We start from the raw sequence: 5919 nt of genomic DNA, 5'->3' as shown, positions 1-5919 counted from the left end.
GGCTATCGATCTCCTGCTCCACCTTACCCTCATTCGTGAGCAAGACCCCAAGATACTTAAACTCCTCCACTAGGGGCAGTACATCCTCCCCAACCTGGAGAAGGCACTCTACCCTTTTCTGGCTCAAGATCATGGTCTCGGATTTGGAGGCACTGATCCTCATCCCGGCCGCTTCACACTAGGCTGCGAACCGCTCAAGTGAGCACTGTAGATCACGCCCTGATGAAGCCAACAGAACCACATCATCTGCGAATAACAGAGATGCAGTCCTAAGGGCACAGAGACAGATCCCCTCAACACCTTGGCTGTGCCTAGAAATTCTGTCCATAAAAGTTATGAACAGATTCAGTGACAAAGGGCAACCTTGGCGGAGTCCAACCCTCACCGGAAATGAGTCCGACTTACTGCCAGCAATGCGGACCAGGCTTTGACACCAGCCATACAGACCCTATTAAAGGACCCGCTACTCCATACTCTCGGAGTACCCCCCACAGGACCTCCCGAGGGACAAGGTCGAATGACTTCTCCAGAACCACAAAACACATGTTGAGTGGTTGGGCAAACTCCCATGCACCCTCCAGAATCCTGCTGAGGGTGTAGAGCTGATCCAGTGTTCCACTGCCAGGACGAAAACCACACTGCTCCTCCTGAATCCGAGATTCGACTCCTTTCCAGTACCCCATAATAGACCTTACCAGAGAGGCTTAAGAGTGTGATTCCTCTGTAGTTGGAACAGACCCTCCGGTCCCCTTTTTTAAATAGGGGGACCACCACCCCAGTCTGCCAATCCAGGGGAACTGCTACCAATGTCCATGCAATGTTACAGAGCCGCATAAACCAACAGAGTCCAACAACATCCAGAGCCCTCAGGTACTCAGGGCAAATCTCATCCACCCCTGGAGGCTTGCCACCGAGGCACTTTTTAACCACCTCAGTGACTTCAGCAACAGAGACCCAAGCCGGAGCCCCCAGGCTCTGCTTTCTCAATGGAAAACATGTTGGTGGGATTAAGGAGGTCTTCGAAGTACTCCGCCCACCAACATACGACGTCCCGAGTCGAGGTCAGCAGTACACCACCCCCACTATAAATAGTGTTGGTACTACACTGCTTCCCCCTCCTGAGATGCCGGATTGTAGACCAGAATCGTTTCGAAGCCGTACGGAAGTCTCCATGGCCTTTCTGAACTCTTCCCACACCCGAGTTTTTGCTTCAGCGCTCAGCCGAGCCACCTGCCGCTTTGGTGTCCACCAGCATGTTCGAGGGTTGCCACTGCGACATGCACCGACAAACTTGCAGCCACAGCTCCGACTAGCTGCCTCAACAATAGAGGCAGGGAACATGGTCCACTCAGACTCAATGTCCCCCAACACCCTCGGAACGTGTTCAAAGCTCTGCCGGAGATGGGAGTTAAAGCTCTTTCTCACAGTGGACTCTGTCAGACGTTCCCAGCAAACCCTCACAATACGTTGGGCCTACCAGGTTTGACCGGCGTCCTCCCCCATCACCGGAGCCAACTCACCACCAGGTAGTGGTCGGTGGAGAGCTCCACCCCTCTCTTCACTCAAGTGTCCAAGACATGTGGCCCCAGGTCAGATGAAACAACAACAAAGTCTATCATTCAACTACGGCCTAGGGTGTCCTGGTGCCAAGAGCACATATGGACACCCTTATGCTTGAACATGGTGTTCGTTATGGACAATACATGACGAGCGCAGAAGTCCAACACCACTCGAATTCAGGTCAGGTGGGCCATTTCTTCCAACCCAGCCTCGCCAGGTCTCACTGTCATTGCCCATGTGAGAGTTATAGTCCCCCAGAAGAACAAGGTAGTCCGCATAAGCACAAACAACAGTCAGAACCCGTCCCCCCAGATGTATGCAGAGAGAGGCAACCCTCTCATTCACAGGGGTGAACCCCAACGTACAGGCACCAAGCTGAGGGGCAACAACAATGCCCACTCCTACTCGGCGCCTCTCACCAGGGGCAACTCCAGAGTGGAAGAATGTCCAGCCCCTCTAAAGGAGACTAGTTCCAGAGCCAGAGCCATGCGTCGAGGTAAGTCCAACTATCTCTATTTGGAACCTTTCAACCTTGCGCACTAGCTCAGGCTCCTTCCCCACCAGAGAGGTAACATTCCATGTCCCAAGAGCTGAGGTACATACCTCCCACTGGCTCAGCCCTCCTCCCATCTCTTCTTATTGTTTCTGCTCCACCAAATCACATCATTGGAGAAGAGACCAGCCCCTTTTTGCAGTTTTCTGGAAGCTTTAAAAGTACCAGTCTTAAACTGCTCCTTTCTCATGGATACTGACCAATCTAACCAGTACTCCTGCTAATCTCCTTGAGATTACACAATTCAGCCTTAATCCAAAAAAAAAAAACACAGCTGTAAATGCACTCTCTAAAGGAGTCCTCTGGTCCTAGAGCACATTAAAAAAGACGTTTTCCCAGAGGGCTGAGAAATGTTGTGCTAATAAATCAGAGTCTTAACTCAAAGTAGAGAGCATAAAAGGATTTCCCACATAACAGCCTGGGAGTGCTGAATGATCAGGGTTAGATTATTTTTAAAAAATAATAAAAGCATTAATTTTGCTTATCATTAATCTGTGATATTAATCTTAACACCTAACTGGTTTCAGTTGTTTCTCTCAGAAGTGTCTTATTTTTCCCTACTAAATGTGTATTTCATTTCTTTCTCCTTTAATCTCTAAGTCAAGTGATCAGGCCAACTAGAGCAACTAGATTTACTAAAATTTACCAGAAAATAATTAGCAACATGCCCTTTTGCATCTTCCTGCACCTGTACCCACATGTGGTGGTTCTTTATAGGTCATATCAATGATTCTCACTCTGCATGCTTTCACTGCGAGGTCAGTGTAAACAGCCCAGGCGATTCATATCTGCCACTGCAGCTGCAACATATGCCATAAAAACAAAATTTGTCCTCATCATTGATTCGGTCCTGCCTGCTCGCAGATCAATGATCATATGCTGTAATAAAATAAAGTAAACTGCTGCTGGGTAGTGAGTTATTTCCAAATGAATGATTAAGTGTGTGTGTGTGTGCGCACTTCTACTTGCAGCTGAGTGCAAGCTTTTTTTTTTTTTATGTTTTACTTGTTAAGAGAGCACTTTGATGTATAGTGAGGACCTTTTTTTCTAGTCCTAATTTTTTGGGCTATGGTCTAGGCTGGAAAAGAGAAAGGTTTGAAAACTAATGGAAGTCAATACAGTGTCCGTATGTATAAAAAACATGGGTGTGTGGGTATTTGTTACCTTGTGAGGACAGTGTACGGTCAATTTCCCATGAAAAGGCTAACTTTTGGGGACTTACATGTTCTAGTAGGGGCCAGTTGACGGGTCCCCCATCAGGAAACATTCTCTTGTTGGGTTGAGGTTAGGTTTAGGAGTGAAATGGCTTAGCTTAGGGTAAGGGTCTGCTTTAGGCCATTAAAATGACAGCAAAATAAATAGAAGTCAATATGAAAGGGTGAGTGAGTGGGGGATATTGGACCATATGTAGGACTTATGAATCCCAGTATCACATATCAGTACATGTAGAGCCGCTTTACGAGTACCTGTCCTGCCTTGGGCTGTTTTAGTTTGCAAACCAAGTGTGGATCCAACAATGAGAGAGGCATACAAACAGCCTGAGGAAACAACTTCCTCTAGTGGCCACTAGTGTGCAGCATCTGTGAAAGCACTCCTGCAGGGCTCAGGATCCTTGCATCTGGAAACACTAAACCAAGAAGTTTCATTATTAACACACACACACACACACACACACACACACACACACACACACACACACCAATTTCTAACAAAAAATCTGACTACTTTTTATTTCATTGCATATATAATCTGCTAAATATTAGATGACGGGCTTTACTAAAAAGGACATGACTATTTTTTGCTTAACAGGGAACTCTGTGGCTTTAAAAGCTGCCTGATAAATATGTTTTACAGTGATTGAGTTTATGTTGTAAAAATATTCAGTGCTTGCGGTAAATTACTCACATTACAACACCAACATTCTGTTAGGATGACATAAAGAGATCTGGTTTTCTAAATACTTCTATTATTGCTATTATCGGTTCCCCTTTACTGCTGTGTACTCTCGCTATAAAGATCCAACAAATCAAATTGATGTAAATTTTGCGTTTTTAATGTGTCCACATTTGTTGAAATTTCTTTTTTTTTTTTTTTTAGTAAAAATCCAGCTGATGGTTTGTTAAAGAATGTGGAAATCATGATCAGAAGAACTAAAGAACAAGTCATGAATAGCAAAGTTGAGGGGAAGTTTTATTTATTGTAAAATAGTGTGTCAGGCTTTGAACATTTCACAGAGCACTGTTCAATCTATAATCTGAAAAAGGAAGTTGGCATTTCTGCAAACCTAACAAGACAAGGCCGCCAACTTAGCTGGCAGGCTGGGCAAAAAATCTAATAGAAAATGCCAAGAGGCCCATTTTAATTTAACGAATGGAGTTTCAAAGCTGAGATGGAAGTTTGTACAGAAAAGAAAAATTCTACTAAGGTGTAAAAGAAGGTTGTCAGATGAGACCCAAACAAAACATGCAATAATAAAAAGAAACCAAAACAAACAAACAAACAAACAAAAACCCATTTCATTTATACCTGAATGCACATTCTCTATAGTTACATACATGGGTGGCAGTTCGGGATACATTTCTTCAGAAGGGGCAGCTGGTGTGTGTTCATAAGAGTATGGATTGAAGTAAATACATGGAACATATTGAATAAATTATTATGATCTACAAAATAAAACAATGAATATAAAGCCAGAGCGACAATTGAAAGATAGATCAGAGTCTGTTTATGTTTTCGGATGATAAGGCCAGACCGAAAACCTTATTTAGAACTTCAGTCAAGACCTAGAACTGTTCCTGTTAACGGGGGATCTGCATTTAAAACGACTAACCCTGTGCTCTTTCTCTTATATTCTCTATTTCATTTTATGCACTGTTTTGAGTTGTTTTATCACATAAAATGTCAATAAAATATGTGATAAATCCCCAAAACCTAAATTTTGTAGAAAAAAAAGAAAAAAAAAAAAGAATAACTGTGAGTCATTTTAAAAAGCAACCTAAAAAAAAAGTAAACATTCATTGCAAACCAAAGCAATTTCAGGACGAGTATGAGTTCAGGACAAGTAAACAAAATGTTAAGACATGGAGAAGTTCAGGGCGGAGGGGTGCCCCTGTGGCCTCGGGTCCCCGGGGCCCATGGCCTGTTCCACTTTGGGGTGGCTGGCTGCTGGCAGAGCGCGCTCCTGGGGGCTTCGGCATTGCATGGGCTGGGGGATTTGCTCTGGGACATTTCTCCTCTTTTCCTAGTGGAGGGGTGGAATTCCTGGGTCGGCCCCTCTTTGGCGCCTATGCTCTGGGGGATCCCTTTGGGCGTCTGGGGTTTTAGGTCCCCCGGCGCTTGCCTCGGTGCTCCAGGGGGGTGGGTCTTTGGCTCTTCACAACTACCATTGAGCATTTTCCTTTTGGTTAAACTTTGCATGTACAAGTGCACTCTCACAAACAACTACAGGTGCTTGGTTACAGGTATTTAGAGATTTACTTCCATACAGAAAGCCCATATTCTTATCTTCAGCTATCACAGTATACATGTCAGATTAAATAAGACCACTTCAGCGATAGATATATCATATATCAGTTGGTTGTGCTGTTCCTTATTTACACCTCTTTGTAGGTGAAGCAGACTGAAGACGTTTTATCATTGTCTCCCTTTTATCTCCTCTTTCTTTCATCTTTTCTACTTTTTCCCGTTTTTACTTTCCTGTTCTACCTACATTGCAGTGTGCACATAATCTGTAATACTCTCTGCATGAATTATAATAAAGCTATTTATATGCATAAATCAAGCAGAGCACGGTATATATATATATA

Source organism: Cyprinodon variegatus, unplaced genomic scaffold, assembly GCF_000732505.1.
Source record: "Cyprinodon variegatus isolate N-32 unplaced genomic scaffold, C_variegatus-1.0 Scaffold697, whole genome shotgun sequence".
In the NCBI taxonomy this organism is placed as follows: domain Eukaryota; kingdom Metazoa; phylum Chordata; class Actinopteri; order Cyprinodontiformes; family Cyprinodontidae; genus Cyprinodon; species Cyprinodon variegatus.
Note: the sequence above shows the minus strand (reverse complement) of the source record.